At 52.6% G+C, this 16,210-nt stretch overlaps 1 pseudogene; it reads left to right on the plus strand.

The window, feature by feature from the left end:
* Positions 1 to 2: 2 nt before the first annotated feature.
* LOC114499774 lies at positions 3 to 15,342 on the plus strand (annotated as a pseudogene).
* The last annotated feature ends 868 nt before the right edge of the window (positions 15,343 to 16,210 follow it).

Raw genomic sequence — 16,210 nt, forward strand, 5'->3', positions numbered from 1 at the left:
CCATGGAGGCGGCCTCCCTGCCCGCCTGCCGGCCAGAGAGGCCAGACTCCCACAGCGCCCTCTGTAGGTGTGGAGGCTCTTACCCCCCCCCCCCCCCCCCCCCCCCAGCCACCTCTCCTCGCCCCGCAGCGAAGGCGCGAGATGCGGCGGTGTGCCACTCTGGGACATCTGTTCCACTTCTTGTGGGTGGGGGCACCCCAGACTCAGGAGACGTCTGGAGCAAGGGAGGTTATTAATTTGGAATTGGGAGTAGAATTCAGGATGCTGAGTTCTGGCCAGGACATTGCGCAGCGACATCTAAGACGGCCGCACGATGCAGCTGGGGGACCGCTCCAGAACACCCCTTTCATCGTGCATCCTGGTGGCCGGACCAAGGCTGGGTTAGGTGCTGGCGGGGGACATCTCAACGGATGAGAGAAATTTTGAGAATGGAATCGTTGAACCTTCGGTGGTGCTCACTCGGTTGGGTGTCTGGAGTTCTGAGTTCAAGACACCCTTTGGTTACTTTTCCTAACTTTGGATGATCTGTCCGTCCTGAGGCTCCCCGTTCCCTTTCCTTGTGTAAACAGTAATCCCGCTAGTGGAAGATATTGGGGGCGTGGGGGAGCTCTCCAAGGGGTTGGAAGCCCAGAAACCTTTCCTTAAGGGAAGCCGGGAATGTGGAGGCCTTTGCTTGGAGCCCACCAATGGTGTCCCGGTGGAAGTTTCCTGCCTCAGCAAGCTGGGCTGGAAGTACCTGAGCAGGCTTGGGAAGGGCTGGGACTAGGGTGAGGCGAGTGAGGCAGATTTTAAGAAGGCATATGCATGAACGTGAGAGTCATCCCTGGGTCCAGTGTACAATTGCTGTTTGTGGGTTTACGTGCATGTGTCCCCATCTGTACATACGTGTGATTGTGCCTCTGTTTCTGTGTCCGTGTTCGAGTCTGTGTGCACCCTCCTCCCCTCTTCTTCCCCCAAATTTCTTCACCCTCACATGTGTCTTCAGAGTGTGTTGTGTGTGTGTGTTTGTGTGTGAGTGGTTGGATCCCTGATACTGCAGGCCCAGCCTAGTCTGCAGAACAAAGCTTGAGTTGGGGGGGCGGGGGGGGGGGCTACAGCTGCTACTGCCTTACCACAGCCCCATAGCCCCAGGGGTGAGTCCTCTGTGGGTCTCCTGCCTTCTGGCTGCATGAATATTTCATCGGCTGGGGCTTTGGGCTGGCCTAGCACCAGTGTGCTTGTTCTCCCTGTCTGGGATGGGTTGCCCTTTTTTCCGGGCGGGGGGGTTGCCTGCCTTTTTTTGGCTGGGGAGCCATGGCTGGGCTTGTGGAAGGAGTGTGGGGGAGGCCAGAGGAGGTGCGGGAGGCTAACCTCTCAGAGTGAAGCCCTTCCTTAAATGAAGTCAAATTGGCTTTAAACCTCACCACACTGATTTGGTTTCTGACCAGCCCTGGCCTCACCACTATTTGGGACTAGTGCCCAGGAATACTTTGTCCCAGTTGGGCATAACTCCTCCTGCCCTCCCCCTCATCTGCCTGTGTTTTTTTTTTTTTTTTAATTTTTTATTTTAGAGAGGGGAAGGGAGGAAGAAGGAAAGGGAGAGAAACATCGATGCATGAGAGAAACATTGATGGGTTGCCTTCTGTACACGTCCCAATGGTGACTGAACCTGCAACCTAGGCACGTGACCTGACTGGGAATGGGACCTGCAGTTTTTTAGTTTGCAGGATGACACTCAACCACCTGAGCCACACAGGTCAAGGTCCTCTCATCTGTGTCTTACAGCCACTGCTCCATAGATTTGCAGTGAGAGCTGCATCAGGGGAGATAGGGAGAGGCCCCTGCAAGCTGGCTGGCAGCAAGCTTTTCCAACCTCCTTGGGACATCTCTTCCACCACACCTGGGATGGGAGCCCCAGGAGCACTCTCACCCCTTGCACTGCTTTGCCCTGGAACAGAGGAATAGGCAGGCCTCTGTCTTGGTTTCCCTGCCAGCCTGCTAATTCTCTAAAGAGGGCTCCTTCCCTTGTGTTACTCATTTCAACAAAGGGCATCACCATCTGTGTTGGCTTTTCTCTGTTTACCCCTATGGGTCTCTTTCCCACCGATCTCTGCTCTGCTCAGGGCCTGGGGAAGCTGACCTCTGTAGCCAGGTTACCCAGGCTCCCTTGTTCTTGACTTCTGGTTGGATTCATCCAAGGGTGAAGCATCACCAGGATAATGAAGGCTGGAAGGAGAGAGAAGTGAGGTATTTATTCCCTTGCTGAGATCCTCTCCAGCTCTGCTCCAATAGCCCCTTGTCCACAGCTCCATGTCTTCTGGCCAAGTTCTGGCATTGCTTCTTCCCTGTGGTGACTTCAGGCATAGAGGTAGTAATGGTTCCCACCAATATACGTCTCCAGGTGCTCCTCTATTCTTTATTGCGCCATTCCCATATCCTTACCCACACCTCTGTGTACAGTCCCTTCTTCAAGCTCTTTGATTAAACCTTGAAGGGTCTGTCTACTTTATTCTGGGTCCCTGGCCCATGCAACCTCCCTTCCTAAGTCCCATCTCAAGTCAGAGCCTTGTGAGTCCTTGAGTCCTCTAGTTCCCCCTTCTTCCTGCAGGGCTTCCACCGCCTGGAACTGTCCTTCCTCTTCACCTCCCATGATATCTGCCTGGGCCAGGGCTTGCTTGTTCCTGGTCCTGCTGGTACCTGACGTTCCCCATTTACTCTTTTCTGGAACACACATCTCTGCTCCAGTGGCACTTGATCAATGAGCCCTTCCAAGACCTCCTCATATTAAACAGCATCTCTTTGCCCAACACTATTTTTCACTCCCTTAAAAGAATTATTGTGGCCCTGGCTGGTGTGGCTCAGTGGGTTGAGTGCCAGCCTGTGCACTGAAAGGTCACTGGTTCGATTCCCAGTCAGGGCACATGGCTGGGTTGAAGGCCAGGTACCCAGTTTGGGGACACACAAGAGGCAACCAATCGATGTTTCTTTCTCACTCTTTCTCCTTCCCTTTCCCTTTCTCTCAAAATAAGTAAATAAAATCTTTCAAAAAGGAATTATTGTGGTAAAGGATACATAACAGTTAACATTTTAACTATAGATTTTAATAAATTAATTAATAATTCTTGGAGACAGAGGAAGGGAGGGTGAAAGAGAGGGAGAGAAACATTGATGTGAGAGAGAAACATTGATTGTTTTTTTCCTGCACACACCCCAACCAGGGACTAAACCCACAACCCAGGCATGTGCCCTGACTGGGAATGGAACTGGCAACCTTTTGCTTTGCAGTATGACGCCCAACCAACTGAGCCTAACTATTTAAAATGTACAAATTGCTCTTCTGATGTGGCTCAGTTGGTTGGGCATCGTCCTGCAAATTGAAAGGTTGCTGGTTTGACTCCCGCACACGCCTAGGTTGCAGGTTCAGTCCCCAGTGGGAGCATGCACGAGAGGCTACCAATTGATGTTTCTCTCTTGCATCAATGTTCACTCCCTCCCTTCCTCCTTTCATTTCTCTCTTTCTAGAAACATAAAATAAATAAAATCTTAAACAAAATAAAACATACAGCTTAGTGGCATTAATTACAGCACATTGCCGTGTAGCCATCACCCCCACCCAAACTGCAGCTCTGTGCACATGAAACACTAAGTCCTCATGTCTCCCCACCCCGGCCCCCCGCACCCGCCATCCTACTCTCTGTCTCCACGAACTGGACTACTCTGGGTAGGCATAGATGCCTTATATAGATGGATTTATACAGAATTTGCCTGTTTGTATCTTAGCACAAAGTCCTCAAGATTCATTCATGTTGTAGAATGTGTCAGAACTTTTTTTCCTTTTTAAGGCTGAATAATAGTCCATTATATGGGTAGACCATATTTTGTTTATTCATTGTGAATAATGCTGCCGTGACCATGAGGGTGAAAGCATCTGCCTGAGCCTCTGCTCTCAGTTCTTCAAGGCGCGCACCCGGAAGTGAAATTACTGGATTGCACAGCAATTCTCTGTGTGATTTTTGCGGAACTGCCGTGCCATTTGCCACAGCAGCTGCATCAGGGTAATTCCCACTAAGAACGCACAAGGGTTCCAGTTTCTCCACAGCCTTGTCAACACTTGTTACTTTCTTTTGTTTTGAAAAATGTAGTCATCCAAATAGTTTTGAACTGGTGTCTCATTCGGCTGTGATCTGCCTTTCCCTGACGATGGGTGACGTTGAGCATCTTTGTGTGTGCGTATTGCCATTTGCATAGTTTCTGTAGAGGCCCCTCTTTTATTTTTATCTTAGCACCATCTGTCACATTATCCAACCACTTGTGTTTTTTTCTCTCTTCACACTCTAGACCTTGAACTCCACGAGGGCAAGGACTTTGCTCCCAGCTATATTCCCAGTTTCAGCACATAGGAGGCACAGGTGCTCAGTAAATATTTGTTGACTGAATGTCTAAAATGCTTCCCTTAATGCTTGGTGTTTCTCAGTCCATCTTCTGCCTAGCTTCACCAGCCAAAGTGTGGCTGTCTTGCGTTCTGCTGTTGTATTCCGAGAACACTGGTGCCCCAAATAAACCATTTCGGAGTAGACCTGGGACTCCGTGTCTGATTCAGAGCCCTGCTCCTGGAGCAGAGTCATACTCTCCCACTCCTCCCACAGCCAGGCTCGCTCACCTTCAGTCTGCCGCTAAATTTGGCGTTGCCCCCTCCCCTCTCTCCTCCTCCACCAGCCCCTGCATCCTGACCAGGCCTTTATTATGTTTGCTGTAGCACCTTTTTCAGTTTCCATGTCCTTCGGCTCCAAGGAAAATTCCCTTTCCGGGTACCCAGCCTCCCACCCCTGGTGCCTGATCAGACCTTCCAGGGGCCTCATGCTCAGAGACAAGAGCCAGAAAGGCCCTGTGATGAGGGGCCTGGCTAAGCCAGGCTGGTGCTTTCACTCACCCGCGCTCACAGGCCCAGAGACTGTGACCTCAGAATTAGCCCTGCCCTTTCTCTCTTATTCTGCCTCGTCTCTGCCACCCTCTCTCCCTGCCGTCTTCTGTCTGGAACATGAAATCCACAAAGGCAAGGCTGGGCCATGGCTCTCCATATATCCTGCACCAGCACAGAGGAGGCAAGAATCCCTGCTGGTTGAGTTAAGTTGTCTGTTTTTCTGTCTGTCTCCAAGCTGTTCTCTGTCCTGCCTTTCCACCTTTCTTTCCCTCTCCACTCCGCAATCTACTCTGCTCCCTTTTCCTCTGGCTCTGCCTGTTTCTTTCCATTTATATCTTTGTGCAAAGTGACTGTAGGCGATGTGGTGTAGGCAATGTGATATAGGCATGCATCTTGGGGGCACTTGGCCTTGAAGTCATTCCCTCTCCTCCAGTGCTTCTCAACGCGTTTCCTCAGGGCTCTGCGTCAGACCCACTATATCAGGTCCTCGTTAAACTTGGTGTCTGAACGCTCTCCAGACCTGCTCTAATGGCTGTCTGTTGTGGCCTAACAAATATTCCAGAACTTAATGACGCAAAACAACCACTGTTTTATTATATCTCACAAGTTTGTGGGTCAGAAATTTGGGCAGGACTTGGCTGAGTGATTCTTCTGTTCCATGAGACATTAAATGGAATCACTTGGTAGTTTTCAGCTTATGGGTGGGGTGTGGATCAGCAGGTACGTACAAGGCACCTTCATTCACTTGTCTGGGGCTCTGGTGGTGATGGCTGGAGGACAGGGCTCAGCTCTCCTTCCCTCCTTCTCCGGGTACTCCCAGGCCTCTTCACGTACCGCCTCCAGCAGAGTTCTTAGACTTCTTACCACAGCTCAAGGATCTGGGAGCAAGTGTCCCAAAAGAGGGGAGGTGGAAGCTGCCAATCACTTAGTGCCTGGGCTCAGAGGGCACATCACTTTCCCCATCGTCTATAGGTTAAAGCAGCCTATTTAAAATAGTGCTCCCTTACTCATTCATATTCAAAGTAGGGATACGGATTCCACCTCTGGATGGGAGGAGGGACCAGGAGCTGGTGGCCATCTTTAATGGGCCGTATCTATGGAGGCATGCTCTTTGAGGCAGACCCACAGGCACTCCCGAACTTGCAGAGCTGCTGCTGTGGCCCTGATCTACCCTGGAGCTCACAGTCCTCACACCCCGGGCCATTCCCTTGCCTGAGCCCAGAGTTGCTACTGACTAGTCCTGGGAATTAGGAAAAGCCTCTTTGAGCCTCAGTTTTTTCTTCTGTAAAATGGGGCTAATAATTCCTGTCTCTGAGAGACGTATTCCTTTTCTAATTATTATAGATCTCGTTGCTATAGCCTTGCAGTAAACTGGTGATGCAGGTGAAAGGCCAGTAAGTGTTCTGGTGCTTTTTACCTGAAAAATAACAAAACCTGGAATTCTGTGTCCCTCCCACATCTGATACTTTAACTGTCCATTCCTTGCCCTGGACCCAGCCCATCAGTGTTCCCCTGCTGTTGTCCCTTCTCACTCCTCACTCCCTTTGCTGTCGCCCTGGCGCCTCTCAACGTCCTGCACTCTGCTGGGTCCACACTGCGTTCACGGATCATACTGCCTTTTTCCCTCTGTACCTCTCCATCTGGCCCACCTCAGGCTTCTTCCTCTCCATTTCCTCCCCCTACTTACAGCATCTCTCTCTCTCTCCTTGCCCAGCCTGGGAAATTGAGGAGTCCCTTGTGGCAGACAGGCAAGGCTGACCTTGAAGGAGATCTTTAATAAAAAATGAGCAGAGGCAGCAGCCTCCCCTACTCACCTCCCCTGGGCTCCCCTCCTCCTTCCAGCCTCCTGCTTTCCTCTCAACTTGTAAGTCCACCATAAGGAGCCATTGCTCTGGATTAAGCATTGCCTTCATTAGGGTCCTTTTGCAGGTCCCTGGGATGGTAGAATGAAGGAAGGAAGCTTTTGCTGGGATCAGGGTAAACGGGGGAAGGGGGAATGTACTCTGGGCCTGTGGGTTCTGCCTGCTTCTTCCTGAGGGCTGTAGATGGGAACCCCCTCCCCCACCAAGGTCTTACAACTGTCCCAGTGGTTCAGCCCCCACCCGGGCCCAAGGCAAGTCCTGGCTGAAGTTAGGGGCTGTAATCAGCAGCCTCATCGTTATCCACTCGGGGGGCTTGGAATTAAATCCCCCACAGACCCAGGTCCCCTTAGCCTGGGCCCAGGAGTGAGAGTGACCCACTTTGAACACTGTGGTATCCCAGTGATGATGCTTGTCCTCCTTACCTCTAATTCTCACAGTGAGCCCCTGAGCTGAGAATCATTGTCTCACTGCACAGGTGAGGGCACTGGGAGTCAGAGAGGTTCATAGCTGCCCACAGCCATCCAGTCCATATGTGACCTGGACAATGACCTGAGCCACAATCTATCTGACCCAAAGCCAAGCTTGCCCCCTGAGCCACAGGCCTCAGAGCTTCGCACAGTGTTATTCCCACTCCCTGGGCCTGGGGCCCTGGCCCCCGCCCTGACCAGGGTGCACATTCCTCCTCCACCTCCCCAAGGCTCCAACACACTCAGGCCCTTGCATGTAGGCCTGTGGGAGGGACAGGCCTCCTAGAACCTAGCTGGCAATTCCTTGGCTCCTCAGCATGTCTTCCTCTGCCCCAGGGCTTCTTGGGACCCCAGGCCTGACCCCTTGTGAGTTGTCCATGTGGTGGGTGTGTGACTCTGGCCAACACAGCTGTCCTGCCCCTGAGGTTGGCCAGCGTCTTACAGGCACATAGGAGGTGTAGATGTGTGTATGGGTGTCTGTGCACAGAGGAGTGGATATAGTGTGTGTAAAGGGGAAAATGAGTAAATGAACTGGCAAATGAATGAATGGGTGAGAAATCACTCAAATGGCTGGTAACGCTCTGTTTCTCGATCCGGATGCTGGGTGCATGGGTGTGTTCAATTTGTGAAAATTCATTGAGCTGTATATGAACCATCTCTACACTTTCTGTATGTATATTGTATTTTAAGAAAAGAAGTTTCAGTGCCCAGGGGTGAGAAGGTTAGAGTGAGGAGAGAAAATGGGTGAAAGAAGACAGGATGGAAACAAGGGGAGCATGTCAGCAGGGCGACAAAGGAGGGCTGCAGGCGGCCAGCCCCAGCCCCACAGCCATCGCTGTAGCCTGTGATGTGCATCTGCTTTTCCTTGCAGGTCACCATAGGTCATCTCCACCACCTGTCTTCCCTCCATCTCACACTGGGCACCTACTCTATCTGGGTCCAGAAAGCATCCAGGCTGTCCCTGTGGGTAGGTGTCCTGGTCTGAGGATGCTTACTCCCAAGGAGTGTGCGTTGAGCTGTCCTTGGAGGCCTGGAGCACGTGCCTAAGTCCCTACATGCTGCCCAGGACAGGGCACTGGTGGGGCGTGGGGGTGGAAATGGGGAGGGGTAGCTGCAGTGACGGCAGCTGAGGTTGTCTTGGAGGTTGTGACCCAGTTTTATCTCCAGTATCTGTCTGCCAGTGGAATAGATTCCAGTTACCTGAACCCATTGCACACATCCACACAGCACACACATGCACCAGACTCACACACAGCTTATACACATCTCATATACACGCTACGTGCATGCCCCCACACTCCTTCACGCCCCAAATATATGCCCCATATACATGCTGCATAGATACATCCTAATCACCTGTCCCACACCTGTGCCTCATGTGCACACCCTGTACGCTCACCACATATATGTGCCACATGCAAGCCTCATGGTTGTTGGCACAAGCCATTGAGTTGGCTTTGGTTCCTAGAGACCCTGTGAATGAGTGATGGTCACAAGGTCCTGTCCTCAGCAGCCCCACTCAGCTCCTGTAGATGCATGCCCGCGGCTTCTTCCATGGAGTCAGTCCATATTCATTCTTCCTCTTTTCCTGCTGCCTTCCATTTTTTTCCCAGCACTATTGTTGTTTCCAAGACCCCTGCCTTCTCACAATGTGCCCAAAGTAGGGCAGCTTCAGTTTTGTCATTTTTTAAAAAATCAGGATTTCTTTTTTTTAAAGGTTTTATTTATTTATTTTTAGAGAGAGGGGAAAGGAGGGAGGAAGAGAGGGAGGGAAACATCAGTGTGTGGTTGCCTCTCACATGGCCCCTACTGGGGACCCGGCCTGCAACACAGGCATGTGCCCTGACTGGGAATCAAACTGGCGACCCTTTGGTTAGCAGCCCATGCTCAATCCACTGAGCTATACCAGCCAGGGAAGTTTTGTCATTTTTGCCTCCAGCAATGTCTCGGGCTTAATTCTAGGACCCATGCTGTGTCTACTCATTTATGTACACACACTCACAAACCTATCTATGCCTCCCCTACACCTGTACCACCCTCAGACACACATGCATCACATCACACGATTTCTGACACACACAGTACACACATCTCTGCAGCAACATGGGCCCCCCACACATGTGTGCATGCACACATATATGCACCAGCAAGAGGTTCTGGGACAGAGATGGCCAGAGATGGCCTGCCTATGGGAGAAGCACATCCATAATGAACGGGGCCCCCAGGCACCCAGAGGCAGGAGTGCATTGACTGAGGGTCCCTTCGTGGGGTTCTAATGTGGGCCCATCTTTTCCATGAAGTCTGACTGTTCAGTGGTCCAAGAGGAGCCCTCTCCGAGCTGTAGAAACATGCCTTACGTGAAAGGACAGGCAACTCATGTCCTGGCAGGGGTCTGCCGGAGCTCCAGGCCCAGCCCAAGCTGAAACAGCAGGCTGAGTGAGCTGGGGGCAGGGCTAGGAAGCAGAGCCAGGGGGGAGCCCCAGGGCCCTGGGCTGGACCATCCCCAGCCTGCCCACTCAGCGGCCCTGTTCTGGGGGGAGGAGGATGACTTGGGGCAGGCTGTCAGTGTGGGGCAGGAGGAAAGCGGGGCTAGCTGGAAAAGGTCTGCGTGTGTACATGTGTACACACAGTATCAGTGCATTTAATTGCACAATTAAAAAACCTCCCCATGCACTGATAGCAGAGGGGTCTCTTCCTCCTCCCTGGTCTTGCTTTCATTACTCCTTCAGGGACCCTGGCAGGCTGAATTTGCTTTCTGAGCCAGAGCCCAGCTTGCTCAGCCCAGACAAAGCTTGTGCTGGCCCAGCCCTGTGTGTATTTGTGCAGGAGTTGGGATTTGGGGGTTGGGGGAAGCAATGAGGCCTTGTGCATCTGCACAGCCTGGGGCTGCTCCTCCAGCAACTGCTTCTTTGTCTTGCTGGGCCCAGCCAGAGCCGTCCTCCCAGCAGCCCCGCCCCCAGACCAGGAGCCTCCCTGTGAGGAAAATCCTGGAGATAGGCACCACTTACTGAGTGCCTACTGTGTGTTGTGGATCTTGTATACTCAATCCTCTCAGCCAGCCAGGCAATGGGCATTATCACTTCCATTTTACTGGTGAGGAAGCTGAGGCCCGGAGAAGTTCAGTAATTTGCTCAAGGATCCACAACCAGGGAGGGTTGGAGGCGTGGGGGGTCTAGAGTGAGGTGAACTCCTGTCGGTCCTCAGCAGCCTCATCGTCTCGGCTGCCCTTTGGGACTGCTCCAGCCCTGCTGGGATCCTTCTGGAAGGTTCTGTTGACCTGGGAAGCATGGCGTCAAATTATAATGTAGCATGGAGCCACAATTTTGTCCTATCTTCATGTTTTGCCCCTCCACATACCTTCCGTACAGCTATTTAGCTTTATCTTTAAATCAGGTCCTGTTCGTACTCAGCCTGTATGAGCAATGCGGCTCCATGTGTTGTTTCTAACATTTAAACACACATGGCCATAAATGTGCCTCAGTCACGGCAGGGCCCCTAGGAGAGGCCTGGCACCCAGCACCAATCATAGACCCTGCTTCTGTGCCGGGACTCTCCAGCCTGTGGTCAGCGCCCCCTTCCGCCCCCTCCTGTGGCCCCTCCCACAGTCCCTTCTGGCAACAGCCAGCTGGTGACCCTGATTCTCCCCTGTGGAAAGCATGTTGGGCTGGCGTTCGCTCAGGTTTCAGTGAGGACTCAGGTCCCACCCACCAGTCACTGCTGGCAAGGTCACTTGACTTCAGTCTCAGTTCGCTATTTGTCCCCACGTCCCCATGCCCAGTAGGTGCCTGGGACAGAGTAGCTGTCTGTAAAGGCAGCTAAAGCTGCATTGGGCTCACACTGGGGTGGGGCTGGCCGGGCAGTTCCTCTCTGCTTTCCTGTTTGCAAGAGGCCTCCTCGCAGGCATGCTGGGAGATGGCAGCTGGAGAAGTTTCTGGGTGAGAACAAGATGCTCTGCAATGCGAATAGGCATTGCATACACACACACACACACACACACACACACACACACGTCACATACACAGGCAACGTACCACACCACACATTCATACACACATCACTTACCACATACCCAGCATGACACACACACACACACTCCATGCAGAATCACCCCAGCCCATGAAAGGAACATTTCCAATCACCCCTACCCAGCTCCACCCACCCACTGGGCCTCTGTCCCTGGCAGGACGGGGGTTAACCTAATTACTGGCCTGCAGTCTGCCTAGCACAAGGCTCAGCCTGGCTGGGAGAATATTAGCACCTGCAGGAGCCCAGGAGGGAGAGAGCAGGGTGGAAAAAAGTTATTTTTAGGCAACGAAGGTGGGGTTTGCAGTGGAGCTGAGCTGGTTGGTGGCTTAGGGAGAGGAAGGGGCAACACAGGGTGATGGAGTGCTCAGGTCAGGGGGACCGGGCAGCCTGGCTGTGACCTCTCCCAAGGGGGACAAGGCCAGCCTGAGGCTCCCAGGAAGGAAGGGAGGGGGCTGAGAGGAGAGGGACTTGCCAAGACTCCCTACCGGAGCTGTTTGACTGGGCTTGGTTGCCAGCTGGAGAATTCGGAATGGCTCTAAAATGGGGAGAAGGCCCTGTGTGAGCTGACAGCCTCATCCCACACTTACAGTGGGACAGACAGACAGAAAGACAGACACACAGGATGGGAGAGCAGGGTGGTGCTTCTCTGTCAAGACTTTGAGAATAGCTGGGCAGTGGCAGGGGACTGTGACTTCCTCAGGGCAGTGAGCCCTGCAGCCTCAGGATGGCAGGCCGGGGAGGATGTGGGTGGCCTCTTAAAGTGGGTTAATTGAGGTCCTGACTGGGTAGTTCAGTTGGTTGAAGCATTGTCTCAATATGCCAAGGTTGCAGGTTCAATCCCGGGTCAGGGCACATACAAGAAGCAACCACCCACCATATGCATAAATAAGTGGAACAACAAATCACTGTTTCTCCCTCTCTTTCAAACCAATAATAAATAAATAAATGAAATGGGTTAATTGAGGAGATCCACCTAGAGATGTCCAGGAAACACTCTTCTGGAACTCAGAGCTGAGAGCACTGGGAGGCCCCGCAGCTGTAGGCCTCAGGCGCTGGGCCTTTTCCTCCTGGCTGTCCTGGGTTTGTATTCCTTAAGTCTCCCCGCCCCCTTCCCGGACATGTGCTGGAAGGTGCAGCCTGCCTCGCTGTCTACACAGGGAGGAGCCCAGGGTTCCCCATGAACAGAAGTGGGAAGTTACCCTCTCGGCTGCTCTGCCAACTCCTCTTGTGGGGCATGGCCTTGAGCCCACCTGGCAGGGCTAATGGGGAGGGGAGTGTTTTCTTCCTGGTCGGGCCCACGTTCCCTGGAAGTCCCCTGCATTGATATTGCGTCTTTCCAAAGCTGGGCGCTAGTTTCTTTCTTTCTTTTTTTTTTTTTTTAAGATTTTATTTATTTTTAGAGAGGGAAGGGGAGGAGATAGAGAGAGAGAGAAACATCAATGTGCGGTTGCTGGGGGCTGTGGCCTGAAACCCAGGCATGTACCCTGACTGGGAATCGAACCTGTGACACTTTGGTTCGCAGCCCACGCTCAATCCACTGAGCTACGCCAGCCAAGGCGGCGCTAATTTCCACAGCCCTCCCTGGACTCCCATCTGCATTACCCCTGCCTGAAAGTGGCTGCCCCTGGAGTCTCGTGATCAGAGACCAGACCTCAGGGAGCCGGATTTGGCTCTGGAATGCTAATCCTCACGCCACCATCTGACCTAGACAGTTCCCAAGGAGCAGTTTTGTAGCCCTAGTCTCTGTCTCCCCCTCCAGGCTATTTGAGAGAACTGCAGCATACATCCCTCCTAAGAAAAGTCAAGGTCATTCTTGGTTAAGCTCTACACCCCCTCTGCCACAGAGAGAACTTGACATTCCGCTTTCCTAATAATTACCCAACTTGGCTGTGTCTACCTCGGACGGCAGCCTCTTTGCAGGACTAATTACCATAAGCCGACACCTAATTACCTTCATTGTGGGTGCCCCACTGCTTCCACCCAGCCTCCTTTCGGCTCTCTAAAGACCGGTTCTGGCCCTCCCCTGGCAAAGGCCTCAGCCAGCTCGTTATCATCATTAACACCACACACTCCATCCCTGGGCTTTTCTTCTTCACCAAGGGGAGAGTCGTGTGTCAGGAGGTGACCAGAAGGCAGGGACGGCAGCCAGTTCTGGGCCTGGGAGGTGTTTCACTGAAGCGTGAAAGCAGGGGCAGCTAGTTTAACCCATGCTGCTAGCTGGCTGATGGGCTTCTGGGTGGTGAAAATGGGGCTGGGAGATGCTGTTTTTCCTCCTGTCCCTGTCCCCTCTCTCACTCACTGCCATCCCATTGTGGGCCCTTGGCCCTCCCGCTGCAGAGCATCCTGACCACTACTCCATCCCTTCCCTACCCCAGGGTGGCCTGCAGCACGGGCCTCACCTGGGCCCTGCCCAGGCTTCTGAATCAGTGTGTTAACAAGCCCCATCTTAGAATCATGTCACCTGCATGGCACCTTTGACATCCTCCCTGTTCCCACTACCCACAGGGTGAGGGCCAAGCTCTTTAGCCTGGCGCTCAAGACCCCCCAGAATGGCCTCGCTGCCCCCATCTTGTGCTCTATGCTGCAAGTCAAACACGGCCATTTCTCACACACATCCTGAGCCTGCTCCATGCCCAACCTGCTCCTGCCGCTGCCTGGTGTGCCCAGCCTGCCCTCCCTAACTGCTGGACTCCTACCCAGCCTTCAGAGCCTGCTCAAATGCCATCTGTCTCTCCTCCTCCCTCCTGCTGTCTATATGGAGCAATCTTCTCTGATCCTTGCCTCTGCCAAATTGTCAAGAAGCAACCTTGTTCTCTTCTGGACTCCTGCAGGACTTGATCTGCACTTTCTGATTCTCACATCCCTGACTTCTCTGTAAGCCCCGAAAGGCAGGAGGCTTATACAGTGAAAAGTGTTCTGGGGTAGCTAGTGTCCAGTGTGGTGGATGGCCCCGCCTCCCCAGCTTAATCTGGAAGAATCTCAGGCATTTAAGTTTCTTGGCCCTTCCTCTGGGACTTCTGAGTGGTGGGGCCAGGAACCTGAATTTCATGCAAACCCTGGGAGATCCTTATGTGGTAATCACAGGTATACAGGATGGACACTGACAATCCTAAACCAAGACAACCTTCTGTGAGTCATCTGTTCTAGGTCCTGCCTGTCAGGGTTGCTTCAAGGACCCCATGAAGTAGCAAACACACCCAAGACAGAGCTAGCACAGCACTTCACATACAGAACCACCAGGAGGAATTAGTAGTGCGGTGATGTCCAGGGCCACACTCTTCGTAGTAGTTAGCATCTAAACCACCTAATTATTCAAAAGTGTTATAAACTGCATAGTACATTCCCCCTAAGGTTATCCAGCTATTAAAAGTGACATAGGAGTCCTGGCTGCACAGCACCCGCCTGCTCAATGTGACAGAGACAGAGCTGAAGCTGCAGGGCCCGCAGCAAACTTCGGGGGTGCAGCAACCAGAACAGCCTGGACCACGTGAAGCGGCCCACGAACGCCTTCATGGTGTGGTCCTGTGGGCAGCGGCACAAGATGGCCCAAGAGAACCCCAAGATACCCCACTTGGAGATCAGCAAGCTCCTGGGTGCTGAGTGGAAACTTGTTGGAGACGAAGCGACAATTCATTGATGAGGCTGAGCAACTACAAGCGCCGCACAAAGGAGCACACAAATTATAAATACTGGCCCCGGCAGAAAACCAAGACGCTCATGAAGAAGGGTAAGTACATGCTGCCTTGAGGGCTGCAGGCCCCGGGAGAAAACAGCCTGGCACGCGGGGTCGTGGTGGGAGTGGGCCTGGGCACAAGTGTGAACCAGTGCGTGGACAGGTATGCACTCAACGGCTGGAGCAGCGGCGTCTACAGCACCATGCAGCACCAGCTGGGCTATCTGCAGAACCTGGGCCTCCACACGCACAGCCCTGCCCAGGCACCGGTACCATGTGGGCACCCTGCAGTACAACTCCATGACTGGCTCGCAGACCTACACCAATGTCTCACCCACCTACAGCATGCCCTACTCGCAGCAGGGCACAACTGGCATGGTGCTTGGCTCCATGGTCTTGGTGTTCAAGTCCTGAAGCCACCTTCAGCCTCCTGCTCCCTGCCCCTCCACACCCTGTGGTTACCTCCTTCTCCTCACTCTGGGGTGCCCTGCCAGGCCGGGGACCTCTGGCACAGGATCCGCATGTATCTCCCGCGCACTAAGTGCCCAGCCAGCTGCGCCCAGCGGACCTCACACGTCCCAGCACGGCCATTAACAGCACACTGCTCCTCTTGAACATGTGAGGGCCAGACAGTGAACTGAAGCAGGTGATTTTCAAAGAAAAAGGAAGGGAAATGGGAGAGTACAAACAGCACAGAGAAAAACCTGGTACACACAGGACAGCCGTCTGCAGAAGAGACAGCAATCCCACCTACTCTCACAGAAAAGGCCACCATGCCAACATTTTTATGAGATCCTGGACTTTTTTTTTTTTTTGGGGGGGGGCTGTTTCTGTACAGAGAAAATGGGGGGCGGTGGGGTGGAGGGCAAGGGAATGGACCTTGTTATGAATCTGGAGGAAAGAAAACTATGCAAAACTTTTTTAAAAAGTTCTAGTGATATGGTAAGAGCTTTCCAGAAAGTTTGCAAAAGTCTTTACTAACGATATTGAGCTAATCTTCCAGAAACGAAAAAAATGTTTTAATATTTGCAAGCAACTTTTGTATACTGAGATGAACATGGCAATCAAAATGTCCGTTGTCTATAAGCTGAGGGCTTGCTGGCAGTTTTCAAGGAAAGGCTTCTTGCTGCATTTGGGTTCTGCAGCTGAAATTCGGGCAGCTGCAGATGCAGGGAACTAAGATTTGGACATTTGTTTAAAAATTGTACAAAAAAGTGTTGCAGGTTCAAGTCCCAGTCAGGGTACATGCCTGGGTTGCAGGCCATAACCCCCAGCAACCGCA

The sequence above is a fragment of the Phyllostomus discolor genome, chromosome 3 (assembly GCF_004126475.2).
Source record: "Phyllostomus discolor isolate MPI-MPIP mPhyDis1 chromosome 3, mPhyDis1.pri.v3, whole genome shotgun sequence".
In the NCBI taxonomy this organism is placed as follows: domain Eukaryota; kingdom Metazoa; phylum Chordata; class Mammalia; order Chiroptera; family Phyllostomidae; genus Phyllostomus; species Phyllostomus discolor.